Consider the following 14,356-nt stretch of genomic DNA (forward strand, 5'->3'; position numbering starts at 1 on the left):
GTGAACTGACTTTTTTTGTGTTTTGTGCTAAAAGCCGCAAAGAAACCTCACTGGTTTTTCAGGGGTCTGCTTTTTTTTTTTTGTTCTTTTCAAATGCAAAGTTGCTCTTCAAGTTGTTAGATTGCAGTGGCGAGGCTGCGGTCCTCAGGTGCAGCGGCAGATGTGAAGAGATTGCAAAATAAGTGCAGTTGTGTCCTTGTCTGTTTGAATGTACTTTCAGAAAAAGAGAGCAGAAGCAGAGGCCGTAGTCCACCACTCCAAAAACAGGAAATCGATAAATTCTCAGTGTAGTTTTGTTGTGGCTCGTTGCTATATTAATAATGTGCAGCAGGGACTCCTTTTCCTGTTTGTTGTTACCCGTTTTTCTTCAGAATGGCTTCTATGAGCTGATTGTGGTTGAAGGAACAGTTAAAGTATCATTCAACATGAGTCAGTGCTCTTTTTTTTTTTTTTTTTACCAATAGATGCAGTGTCATTGAAAAAAAAATGATGCCATGCATTCGGCTTCAGCGAAGGCGTTGCATTGTGAAATGAACACAGACTGATTCACTTTCCAGCAGCAATCAAAGAGATAAAAATGAATCCAACAGAACATCTTAAAGTGTGTGGGTGAATGCTAACGTGTGAAGCAATATTTTACAAGTCCTTCTTTTGCTGCTTCATCAGTTTTCTCTGCTTTATTTTCTCGCTCCTTGTTATTTTGCAAAGTGCAGATTGTTGTGCAGATTGTTGTGCAGTTTCCCAGAATCCCTTTTGTTGCAGCATCTCTGTTCCTTTTGGTTCTCGCCTCACAGGAAGGTTTGTTAATCCATCTTTTCTTTTGTTTTGTCCACTCAGCTTCTTCCTGATAGATGAGTCGTGTAGGTGTCGCATTCATCAGCTGGTTGAAACTCCTTAACCTTGTTCATTTAAACAACTGAGAAGTAGATTTCTGATTTTACACAAGCTGTTCAGTCAAGCTGCAGCGTTCGAAGGCTCAAGCCGTCTGTTAGGACGGCTCTTTACCATGCACAAAATTCAGTAATGAACTGATTTGCTTCTAATGACCTCTTCTGTTCTTAATAGAGGTATGCTTACAGCCCACATTTGCTTCTGCCTTTCAAACATGGTGGCTCCTGATCTGTGTGCGGTTATATCACTGCATCATTATGCACCGAGTCATTTTTAAAATCATGCGATTTGAGTCGTTTGGGTCCATCAACTGAAACCGTTGGTCTCTTGTGGAAACGTTGCTCAGCTGTAAAGGTGTAAATGAACCAGATTAAAGTCTTCACCTAAGACTATGAAGTTTCTTTTCTGCTGCACAGTTTTTAAATGCTGCAAGATTTCCAAGGCAACATGTTTGATCCAACTGTGTTAAATTGCAACAATAACAACATAAAAACGCGCGGCTCCCAGATGAACCATAACAACACCATAAAAATTGGATGATCACTTTTCCCTGCGGTATCTGAACAGACGTGTGGCCTCCATAAAGCAAAACACTAACCACCACTGGCTGGCCAGAGATTTCTTTCTTCTGCCTTTTTTATTCTTTTTGTGGAATAAATTTTTCAGTCTGGTTCAAACAGTTGGCCTCTGATGCCTCTCGCTTTAAAAATGCTTTTTTTTTTATGTCCACCTGTTTTTATTTCCAGCTTTGGAACAGTAAATGTCACAACAGTGTTGCAACTGGGGATAAAACATATGTGGAAAGCAGAAAGACAGAATTCAAATAAAATGGAGGGAATGCTGGATTTATTTTTTGTATTTTTTCTCTTTTGCACTTGATTCTTCCCATTTTCATTAGTTTTTTTCAAATGGTAATGTCTTTCAGTCACTTTTTCTAAGCTTCCTCATTCTGCCTGTGCTTCATTTGCCTTTCAGCTGTTGGTTCCTTTTTTGACATATTCATTATTCATCATTTTATTTCTTTTTTGGGTGGCGCGGTTCTTGCATCCTTTTGTAGAATCTTTCATCCAAACTGCAATATACTCCCTTCATTCTTCACTTTTTCTCCTCTTATTAATCTCTGTTCATTCATCCTCACAGTTTGGATTCGTTGTGTCTTAATTTTCATTTGAATTCCTTTTGTTCCTTCTCATTCGATGACGTTTTCCAGCTGACCCTCCGTTTCTGTTATTCTCCTTTCCTGACTTTACTCCATTCATCCAGTTACAAAATCCAGACAAAAACGACATTCTGCAACCTCTACCGGCTAGATTGGCTCGCTCACATGCTTTTTAAAATGTTTCAGCTCAACAGCACTTTGTGCAAAAGTAGAAAAAAAAAAAAAAGACGTCCCAATGTCACAATCAGTGCAGTCATCGCTTATGTGGTGGCACAATGGTGAGGCAATGAAATGGTTCATAAGAAACACTAAAAATGAACGGAAATGGAGCAAGAAGAGGTTGTTGAGGGCAGGCGGTCTGATGCAGCACTCAATCACTGCTTCTTGTTCAGCCCTGAGAGCCTCAAATGGCTTATTTTTAAATGGGACGGATTATTGAAATTTCATTCTTTTTTCTTTGCCCGATAGCTGATATTTAGATGTCTGAGGTGACAACCAACTCAAAAACTCCAACACAATCTTACCGTTTTGTTGTAGGTTTAAACATATCGGCTACGACCATCTACAGAAGAGAAGGATCTGTTGCATTTTAACCAGAAAATATATATCTGAAGTTTCATATCTGATCTATTTTGAGGAATCGTAATTTGTTTCCTCTCGCTAGTAAATGCGACACTTTACAGCAGTGGAAAGATAAGAAGCTCTTTATTTCGCATCACTCAAAGGACAGCTTGACTTTTTTTTTTAAAAAGTTTCTCCTGCAGCTAATCTTTTAAGAATCTATTAACTAATATAACTAACTAGTCCAGACAGCTGAAATAGTCTATCAATGAGTCTGATGTGTAAAAATATGGGAAAATCAAACGTGCGCAGAAGCACTGCTGGCTGTTATACATGGTTTAGATTTAATTCAGAAACAGTAAATGTCACTTATAGCTGCTGGATATATATGCAACAATTATGGAATTTGTGTAAATGTGGCATTGACCAAATAAAAGCATCAAATAATCATAAAATAAAATGTATACGTGTTTCCAGTTGATGGATGAATGTACACTGCTTGGGGTGTAATGTCCAATAATGTCTAATATCCATTCTGTATGCAGTGGACTATTTACTATATGATTAAAAAATAGCTGTAGTATATTTATGAATTCATGCAGTGTGGTTGTTAAAGTCAAGATATAAATTTCCAAATATGTTTATCCCTATTGAGGGTTGATGTTAAATATTTCAAATTCTAGATCCATTGCAGTTCACTTCATAAATGATGCACATATTTTGTATTCACACGATAACTTTTGTTTCTCAATTTCTTTCATTTCCGTGGGTCAGAACCCACACTAGAGGCGATTTTAGACGTACCGTATTTAAAATCGTCAGCCTACGTCGCTGGATGACTTGGCTCAGAGGTGAGGAATGATGCAGAAAGATGCAGTCAGGCTTCTTGATTCCCACCTTCAGTGACCGGATTAAAAACAAACCATTTCCCCTCTCGCCTCTCAGCCATGTTATTGTGCATTTATTTATTTTTTTATTGCATAGTTTGGCATTGTTCAACGTAACGCTTTGGAATAAAGTTGATTTCCTCAACTGTGGGCGGCCTGTAAATTCCTGTAGACATTGGCACGCCGTCATGTTCTCTGAACAAAGATATTGTTTGAAAATGTGTGCACTCAGTTCGCAAATCTGCCGGCACAGATTGCAAAACATAAGATACTGATATCCCATCTGCAACACTCCTCAATTAATTACTTGATACATAAAGCTGTGTTTTCAGTTTTGGTGGATTCGTGCTTACGTTTGGGTGTTCACAGATTGTCCAAGACCTGTGTGATGCCAAAACCTTTTTAATATGCTTATAGATTAGATGAAAGCATAATAGATGCAATGGCTCAGGAAAGAAATAACTTGGTGACACACGGGAATCATTTCTTTTGAATGAGGTTAACATTTAGGTTTATGGGCTTGCATCAGACTGCAGATCAAAGTGCCTTCCTTCTTTCTATTTATATATTTTCTTAAATATGTTTAGTGTGGAGAGACACAGAAAGCAAATCTGTACTGAGGCCAGGCGTCTGTTGGCAGGGGTCTCCTCAGCCAGCAGTGAACCACAGGAAGCATAAGAGCCGATTTCAAGCTGCATGAAATCAAGATTTCACAGAGCTAAATGTGTTGCTGCGCCTCCCCGAACTGAGGCCTGCAGATTGATTACAGCCTGGATTAGTTTTGTGCCCGATCCATAGTTTACTCATTAATACCGTAAACTTTCAAAGGAAACAGTGAGAGCCAGAGGAGGGAGAGGGGAAAAAAAACAAAAGACTATAGCTATTCTCCTTTCCCTCTTTCTGTTAGTTCCTCAGTCCGATTATAGTTTCAGTTTCATTTAGGTGGTCTTTCAGTTACTCTGGCACCCGTGAAGTCTTTTTGTTAGAATTTGTCCTTCAGCCTGACACACAAACACACAACCACGCACACAGGCGCACAGCGGCAGAAACTGGTGTATTGCTTGTCAGGATGAAAACTGATTCCACTTTCTCAGTCTGGCACTTGGGGCGCCCACTCAAGGCCAGCAGACACACAAACATACATGCGAGGCATCAGCCCGGCACACACTTAAAGTCCCACACACAGCCAGACTGAGGGAGACACACGGAGAAGTGATGCAGTTCAGCAGTGAAACGCGTTTTGAGTACATGTAAAGTAGAAAACATGTTTCACAATGTAAATAAAAGCCTGATTTGATGCATGCTCACTTGGACTGAAGACGGACCAGCTTTGGGTTTATTCATTCGTTTGCTAATTCATGTTCATCTCTTCCTGTTTCATTTACACCTGCTTTCATTTTGCACCCATTTGGTTAATTTGACGGGTTCAATTAAAAAAAACAAAACTTCAATTTGCTGATGCAGTTTGTAGCCAGATACATCCTGCTGAATGTGCATTAATAACAGAGTTACCTCCTACTGGTAAATAATGATTATTCCAATCACATAAGCACATTTTTTGACAATTGATTGTCAATATATTATAAAAGAACTTTAAATAATCTGCTTGTAAAGCAGGTTAAACTGACCTTAATGTATGTACAAAGATGCATTCAAAATGTTTTCTTTTATACTTACAAATGTTGGCCACAGCATATGAGGAATAGATGAACTGACCAACATCCTCTTAAACAATAAACTTTCCTCAAATCAATCTGATTCAATGTATACATAAAAACTCTGAACTCCTGAGGCGGAAAAAAAACACTAGAATAGTGGTAAAGTCGTACCAGTAGCTATTAATGTTCACATTTATCTTTCTGAAGTTGTAGTCTGTGGGTTTTTTTGTGTTTACAGATTGAGCTCCAGGACCAGATGAATAAATGTCCTGACTAATGGATCCCATCTGCACATACCGCTTAGTCAAAAGTTACTCTCCACAATTAATTGGTGCCTGATGCAGCATTTCTACCCTTTTAACAATCAGTTCTGGAACGACGCACATGTAGCAAAATATCTTTAAGACTCAAAGGGTCCAAGAAATTTGTAATAATGAGTTCAAGGTCAATCATTTATTGTACAATAAAACATACTTCATCTAATTGGCTTTGGAGTTTTCAGAAAACTACTACGTTTAAAAAAAAGACTAACGGCAAAACATTCAATGGAAATTCAAACTAATTTCTACTGAAAGTTGCACGACTGCAGCAGCAAAGCATCTTTTCTTTCTTGTAGGGTTAAAATAAAACCTTAATAAAGATGCAAAACTCTGTCCAGTAGAATCTGTTTATGCATCAGGGTAAAAGTGCAGCTCCATTTCTCTTGTTTGGCAGATTCAAAACAGAAAATGTGCTGCAACAGAATATTTTCTCTGTTGAAAAATCAACATTACTGACCCCCAACCACTGCTGTCTTCACATTCATATTCACTCCATGGCCCTGACCCAGAATGAATTCAGCACCAATCGCATCTTACTTTGTTAAAATGTCTGTGAGAACATGTACTCTAACTTATGGTTTGATCAGTCGACATATTATTTTTCACATTACTTGTCAGTTCATCCCAATAAGCAAATGAAAATAGGCATTGAACTCTTTCTCAGTGAAATATTTAACCAGTTGAAATGTGGCGACTAAAATAGTTCCAGTAACGCTTTCTGTTCAAATTAAACAAAATAATCCACACATTTGGCATAAATCCATTCAAATAGTTGAATACGAAAATACTTTTATAAGGTAAAGAACCACCATCAAATGACAGATACAAAATGCATTCTGGATATGTAGGGCTCACCAAAAAGAGAAAAATATATCCAATAAGACCTAAAGAAAGTTGGCCAGAGAAAATAAAATTCAAAATTAACTTCTACCAACTAGTAGGCCAACTTCTCTATTTATGGTTTAAATCCATTTTTTTTCCAAATGAGAGAACTGAAGCCACAGCATCTCAATGGATGCTGTAAATGACCAAATAAGTGGATCTGCCCCCATGCTGCAGACCCTAATCTCATTATCACTTATCAGCCTTCACTATAATCACAGCCGCTTCAGCCGCCGCGACCCGTCTGACACCAATCTCATTGAAACCTCAGAGTTGCTCTGACATTCTCCCAATAACAGTTAATCCAGAGCCACCGGGCCGCGGAGGTGAACCGCTGTTCATCTGGCCCACAAACAGGAAGCTGCCACAGAATGATTTCTGTCAATTATCTAAATGAAAGCAGCTGCAGTGTCTCAAAGGGGAGGAGCTGTTTCACAAAGAAGGTGGTGGTTGTAAGATTTAATGGCTGTGCAAAGCAGAAGGGAGATGGATTGTTAAACAGATGCACCAACAGTGTTGGTGATTGGCGCATTTATCTGTGATGCTTCTGCAATTAAAGACGATGCAAATACTAAGAATTTAATATATTTACGTTTTAGGATAATAGTCATAATGCACCTAATACATTTGTACTAAAATGGTGGTTTACTCTTGCAACAAATGAATGCATAAAAAGACTCATCAGCGATGGTGTTATTACAGACATTCACAGTGACTGAACATAATTTATCGTGTCTCCATCTAATTTTTGATCTTTGTTAGTGACTTGGTGTGATTATGTTTCACTGGAAGAAACTCCTTGAGGCAGATTGTGAAGTGGTCCAGTCAGCTCACTGATGAGCCTCGACTGTGTCCAGCTTCCCTGTAAGCCAAGCAGGAATAACGAAGGCATTCAACAACACGGAGGTTTAGTTTCTTCCACACTCAGTTTATTCCTGCTGCTTAAAACTTAGAAGACGATCCTAATAACAACTTTCTGGGCACTTGTTTCCATTCATTTTAATATTCTTTAAAACTTTGACCTCAGAGCCTATAGCTTTTTGCAAGCTGTGCTTCTGACATTTGGCTGTTTGTTTTTAAACTTGATCACTTAATTATTCTGTAAAATCAGTATTTGAAGTATAAGCAACATGAGCAAATGAGCTACAAGTGGGTATATGTAACAGCATGTGATCTATATGTCTGATTACCATCATTTAATATATTTATTAGAAATGTCCCAATTCAACCCAAAGTATTGGATCGCAGCTTTATTAAACAAAGTTTCCTGATTAAATTCAACCTTCACTAAAGCTTAAAGTAATAAATAATAAATAGTTGTCATAATTAGCCTCACATTTGTTATACATATTTTATTGTTGCTTTCAGCAATCTCCTTTTTTTTATTCGCCAGTTTTTACTCCAGAAGCAGCTATGAAGAGCCTCATCGAGGATTCTTTTGTAATTTAAATTTTCCATACAGAGATGATGGAAAACCACTGGACATGACGGTGAGAAGTCAAAATATAAATTGACCCAATATTTTAAGTATGGCAGTAAAGAATAGATTTACATAATTCTTATTTCCCCTTTGTTTCAAAGTCTTTTCAGCCACTGACAGCAGGTTGTTAAGGACCGTAGCTAATGGCTGCTCATGGTTTCCTGTGTAAGAATGAGATTCATTCATTATACTAATTCTGCTTCATCTTAAGAGATGACAGGTGGGCAGAGGAAGCCTCAGGTGTAGCTCAGGGAAAGGAAGAAACGTTGTTAAGCCTTTAATGTTGTTTAAAAACTGCATCTTTTTTGTATCCAGCTTTTCAGCTTAGATGTAAAATATCTGATAATAAAGTTTATTTAGTTTTAAAGATAATTTTGTATTGGCTATCAACCGTGACCTCCAATAGTAATAATAATAATAAAAATGACAAAAAAAGGAAGTAATCTAAATGCATGCATGGTGAAACGATTTCACTGACTGAAATTTGGCCTTCTAGATTTTAGTGCTTATTCGAGACTGCACTGGTGTGTGCAACGTGTTTTTCTGCAGTAAAATGAGCAGTTAGGCAAGAGGTTAATTTCTACACCGTGCAAATTTGGTGTTTCAGATTGTCTGCATTCATGTTGGAATAAATACATGGGAAGGTAATTTTACCCCCAGCAAAATGGGAATATAAACATGCCACTGCAGTCACAAAAACACACTAATTGGCAGGCTGTCTCTTGAGGCGATGCATAATTGTTCTTACTGAGGCGGCTTTGTCTGAAAAATTATGGCAGAAATAACACACAAACTTCCTGAACAAGTTCATTTCTGGATATTTAGTTTGAGGCAAGTCATGTCTGTAAGGAGTTTTTTTTTTTTTTTTTTTTCAAAAAGGAATAGAGCATTACCATAAGATCATGTCAGAGGAATAATAAATGTGCTTTTCTCTGTCAGCTCTGAGTGTGTGTGTGTGTGTGTGTGTGTGTGTGTGTGTGTGTGTGTGTGTCAGCACCATGGATAGCTCCCTCCAACAAACGGTTTTCTTGCTTGGTTTTCACCAATTCTTTGTTTCCAAAGCGTAAAACTGGCACCATCTCATGCTGGCACATGTGGATCACTAAAGAATCAAAATGTTTTAAGCAACATGTCAAATCTTTTCTGCTTTCAATCTGATTAATAGCAAAACTCTGAGCTTTAGCATAAATAAGAAGTAAACTTTGCATGTTAATCAGGCCATATCACTGTTCGTTGACTTTCGACCACCATTTTCCACTGGCTCCATAAATGCCATTTACCTCTTAATCCTCAGACGGTGCTGGTCTTTGAATATCACCAGTTAGTTAATAAATCTTGCTCTGTAAGCTGTGTTTAAGTCTCATTTGCAACGCTGCTGCTGCTGATTAGTGATTGGCTGGCTGGGGTTTTGAAGCATTCAAACTCGATTAGATTGTGATGGTGATGACAGGGTAGCAGATGCTGACATAGTGATTTGGGATCTGCTAAAGAAATAAAAATACAGCAGAGGGAGAATGACGCATTTCCTCAAAAACATGTTTTTAGTGATATAATTGTGCATCTCTCAGCTGTCTGTCTTGATGTGTAAACCTAAACCGGCTGTTTAAAAAAAACACAGTAAAGGTCTGGCAGCAGCACCAGTCCTGATGAAGCACTGCAACAGCTTTGAGGAAAACTATAAACTGGAATGTATTGATGGCAATACAGATTTTATGGTGAATGACAATAAAGTGTTGGCCTCAGTAACACATTACCACAGTGATGGGCCACCACTTACTGAGAGATGTAGCCTTCCTGGGACATTTTGGGTGTGTTTGTGCTTTTATGCGTCTCCCAGTACTCAGCTGGATCTGCCAGAGGTTTCCTCTTGTTTAAAACAAAATTGCTGTTGCCTCTCTAATTAAAATATAAAGTGAATTTGACTGTGTTTTACTGAGTCACATTAAATGTAATTGAACAGTAATATTGAGTAAATTAGAAAATGACTTCTGATGAGGCTTGTTTGTCAGATTAAAAAAAAAAAAATATATATATATATATATATATATATATATATATATAAACTTTTAGGAACGTTTTAAACACGTACGTCATGAATTTAATGTAATATTCCAATCTTAAATGTATTTTTTTCACCTAGTTATAAGCTAAAAATCATCATAGTTAAATTAAATGTAATGAAAAAAAATGCTCAAAACACCAGTGTGTGTAATTAATTGATATGTTTCACTTAATGAATTGAATTACTGAAGTGAATTATTTTTTCAAATTATTTTCTTATTGAATGCCTGTAATTAAAGTTGAATTTTAATGTGATTGATTAATAAATTACATATTTCTACAAAGCATAACTAGATGATGATTTAAAGATAATATTAAGTATCTATTTGTGAACTGGTGCTACATGAGAAACTTGTGTATATATATATATATATATATATCCACTTATTGATTACTTTTGGGCTAATTGATGGAAAATCTTTAATTTATATTCCAGTATTGGATTTGACTAATGTTTGAATGTAGCTTGTGTCCCCTTGTATTAGCAGAGAATATTTTTTATATTTATCCAAATTCATATTTTTGCATTTTGCCACTATCCAGGCCGTCCGTTTTCTGTTTTAGGTGCTACCTTTTAAATGCCAGCTCTCTGTTTTCCTCTGTTTTCACTTTTGAACCGAGACTAAACCTGCCATGAGCAAAACTGCTATGAGACGTCTTGATGCAGCTCCTGTCTGCTCCAAGATTCACAGATAATCTTTAACTGAATCGTATAACCCAGAGGTCAACAGGACTGTGGTTTCATACAACTGACTGCAGTGGAAAGCTGGGAATACTGTGGAAAACCATAACTTTGAATAAAGACGATCCATACTGTGGATTGCCTCCGTCTAAAAGAACTGTCTGCCGTCTACAAGGAGCTGCCTTCAGTGCTGCTCTTCCCTTCAGCGCTGACTTGTTTGACTGATATGAATGAAAATCACTGCGGTCCTTCCAACTAGTCTGAATATGAAGCTTTGTGACGGCAGAAGAACTAAGAGTGAAATATGTCTAATCTACTTCTATATGAAATGCCAAAGCTGTACAAAGCTCTGCTTCTGCTGCAGGCAGAAAGATGGGTGGTAAAGAGTTAAACTTGTTCAGCTTAATGTCTTAACTCCCACAGGAAGCAGTGTTCTATTGATTAATCCTGTTGTAAATGTGCAATCGATCAAACTCTCTTCAGTGGGCGTACTACAGCAGCCAAACCAGATCAGATTTATGATCAAATCTCGATATTAGCCTTTTCTATAAATCACCGTACATCACTGCAGAGTCTGGCGCTCTTGTTTGAACCCTGTGTGGCACATTAGCTCTGCAGTTCAGATGACGGATCGCCGCTGCCAAATAGATGCTCATGTTCAGACTGCAGAAAACATGCAGCGAGGAGAAGGAGAACAAGATGTTTCAATTATCCAAATGGGTTACCGGTTGAGTGACAGGGAATGACAAAAGATTTTTTAAAAAAATGCTCAGCCTCAGTGTGACGTTCATCTTCTCTTTAAAGGAAGAAAACAAAGGTTGCTTAAAGCTTGACCCACCACATAAGAGATACTGGAAGAGCTGTGATTCTAGACTCTTACATCTTTATGAGAAATTAAAATGATTAAAACGGGAAAAGCCAAGAATCTCTTGGATTCTTCTGTTTTAAATGGGCTGCCAATGCGCTTATAGCATCACATTTTTCTCCAAACAAAAGGGCAAAAATGTTTGTTTGTTTTTTTAATCTGCTGGTAGGCAATCAGGAAGTCCTGTCAGTATGTGGCATTTATTCCTCCTGTTTAATTTCAACATTTGTTTGAAGATGCAAACTGGTTTGAGCCTGGGGCAGATTCATAATGAGAATAAGTAAGGCTGTATAAAATAAATTATATCATGCATGCTTCCAAGTTTACACCAAAGTCGTATCCTCCCTTCACTGCATTGCATCATGAAATTAACAGATCCAGGAGTGAAACTGTGATGCACCTCTCCCTAGAGTTAGTTTATATTCTTGGAGGTTTGTGAGGAGAATCCTGACCAGATAACCATCTAAACTCAGCTGCTCCTTTTTATTTAAAGAAACTGGAGCTTCACCAGGTGCTCCCCAGAGGACGGCCCTCCTCACGCCATCTCTAGGTTCGAGTCTGCCCACCCCATGGAGGGAGGAAGCTTATTTGAGCCTCTTGCATCAAGGATTTAGTGTTTTCAGTCAAGAAAAAAATCAGCTCATGACCTTCACTTAGGATTGGAACATGGACAGGATGGTAAATTGACAAAATAAAAATGAAGTCATGTGGTTCCTAGCTGGAACAGGGAGAAGGCAGGCTATTTAAACTGAACATTGTTTGTGCGCAGAGCTTTACCAAAGACATTAACCAGACAATACATTTGTTTTCTATAGAAGCTGAATATTTTTTTTTAAATTACATTACTCTGTTTTGATTACTTCTTGTGTTTCACATTAGTCTACAATTCAGAAAATAACTAAACACAAAACTGACTGTTCATCCAAACTCAAAATATTCAAAGAGCTGTCTATTATGGAAGATGATTATTGCTAATAACCTCACCATAGAACCCCAATCTTCACTTAAATGTGCATCAGTCATTTAATGTCACTTAATATGTTACTACAGTGCAGACAAGTATTTATATTCGACTGTCTTCCCTTTACAAACAAGTCGAGGCTGTTAACTAACCTCTGTGTTTTAAATTTACCATTAAAAAAATCTAAGTGCTAAAATGGCACAGTTAAAAAAAACAAACAAACAAAAAAAAAAAAAAAAACAGAGTGGCAGCACCTTGACGTAATTTTAATTGAATGATCTTTTTGTAGATTGTACATGAAAGCTAATCTTGAGAGGTGAATACAGAAGAGACCAATTTGGTTGCAGCATTTTGGATCCTCTGATGGATTTTAGGAATTATTTGCATTGCAGCAGCTCTGCTTGTTAAAATGGCATGAACTGGAGCAACTCTGAGCTTTCTGTGATATTATGCTAATGTTGGAACTGTAGCTGAAATAAGAAGCAATGCGGCAGAGACCTGTTCAATGTGTACATAAAAAAAAATAAAAAATCATTAATGACTTTTATGGTATAATTGCCACAGTAATGTATGCATGTCTGTCATGTACTTTATCTTTTACATTCAATCTTTTGCTAGTTTAACTCTTCATTACTTTTGGTTAATTTTGTCCAAGTTATGCAAGTTGCATGCCATCTCTGAATTTGTTGACAAATCAACACAACCAAAGTGGCAGAGAGTGAAAACGGACATGAGCTCACATTTTATTGTAGACTCCAAATAAACATACAAACCTGGAGGTCATCGACACATTATAATGTCTCGACTGACCGGAAATTTTTCCATGCGTCCGTCCCATGCAGCAGTACACATCCAGGTGTAAATTACATATGAGAAATGGGACGCAGCTTTAGGCAGAGCGAGGACTAAATGAAGCCAACTCTTCTCCAGGTTGAGCTCTGAGCTGTACAAGCGTGACTGACTGAGTGACTAGTCATTCATCAGTGCTCATACTTTGTCTGGGCCTCGTCTCGTTGAATGAGAATTGACATCAGGGCTGATTTAGCTTATAGCAACCAATTAATGATTTAAGGAATAAAACACACACGCAGTGACCTACATACTGATTGAGGAGGTTTTGTATTGAGAAATATGACTCGTCCCACAGAGAGCTTGGTCATAAATTAGCTGTTTACTACTTTTTTAAGCTAAATATGCAAGAAATCCTCCAAGTTTCTCTTTGTACGTTTTTTTTTTTTTCTTGCATTGCACTAAATTACTTGGATGCATTTAGCATTACTCTGAGAGAGCAAAGGCTCCTAAGGACCAGTGATATTTATATTAAAGAGTATTTACGCGTTAGATGATTTCTTTGTAATTTGAAAATCTAAGTGCATCTTCCCTGGCAACCAGAGTTTTTGAGAAGTCTTTGGAAACTATAAAGCTTGTATTTGCTAATGCTAATAACAATAATGCTAATTATTTTCACCAGTTGCACGGACGTACCAATGCTTAGCTTAAACTGAGGCCAACCTCTTTGATAAGATTTCATGTAACAGTAGATTTTAGGTTGCATAACACCAAATGGCAAAGGAGGACCAGAAGCAGTGCAGCATTGCTACATTGGACTTCACACATGTGAAGTGTAATCCTGCTGCAGTTGTTGCATGAAGTTCTCTTTTGAACTGTGAACATCATCTCAAAGGGTTAAAATCATTTTGATTAATAAAAAATAATTCAGATTCATTCATGCAAGACATGTGAGACCTATAAGACTGTTTCTATCTGTTCAAATTAAAATATGCTATAATTGCTAAAAAGCTGGTGGTGCAATTTGCACCTGCATGGCTGAAAATCACAAACGCAACTCAAGCAACAGGCATCAGGAGTCGAGTTTATTTAAGGACACCAACACAGATCATTAAAATGCAATGATGTGCAATACTGTGGACCAGACCTGGACACCACTA

General features: G+C 37.5%; 1 protein-coding gene across 3 annotated transcripts in view; it reads left to right on the top strand.

The window, feature by feature from the left end:
• Positions 1–14,356, top strand: part of LOC103147963 (semaphorin-6D-like) — a 172,573-nt gene that overhangs the window by 102,627 nt on the left and 55,590 nt on the right. The gene's annotated exons all lie outside the window — the stretch shown is intronic.

The sequence above is a fragment of the Poecilia formosa genome, unplaced genomic scaffold (assembly GCF_000485575.1).
Source record: "Poecilia formosa unplaced genomic scaffold, Poecilia_formosa-5.1.2 Scaffold192, whole genome shotgun sequence".
Taxonomy (NCBI): domain Eukaryota; kingdom Metazoa; phylum Chordata; class Actinopteri; order Cyprinodontiformes; family Poeciliidae; genus Poecilia; species Poecilia formosa.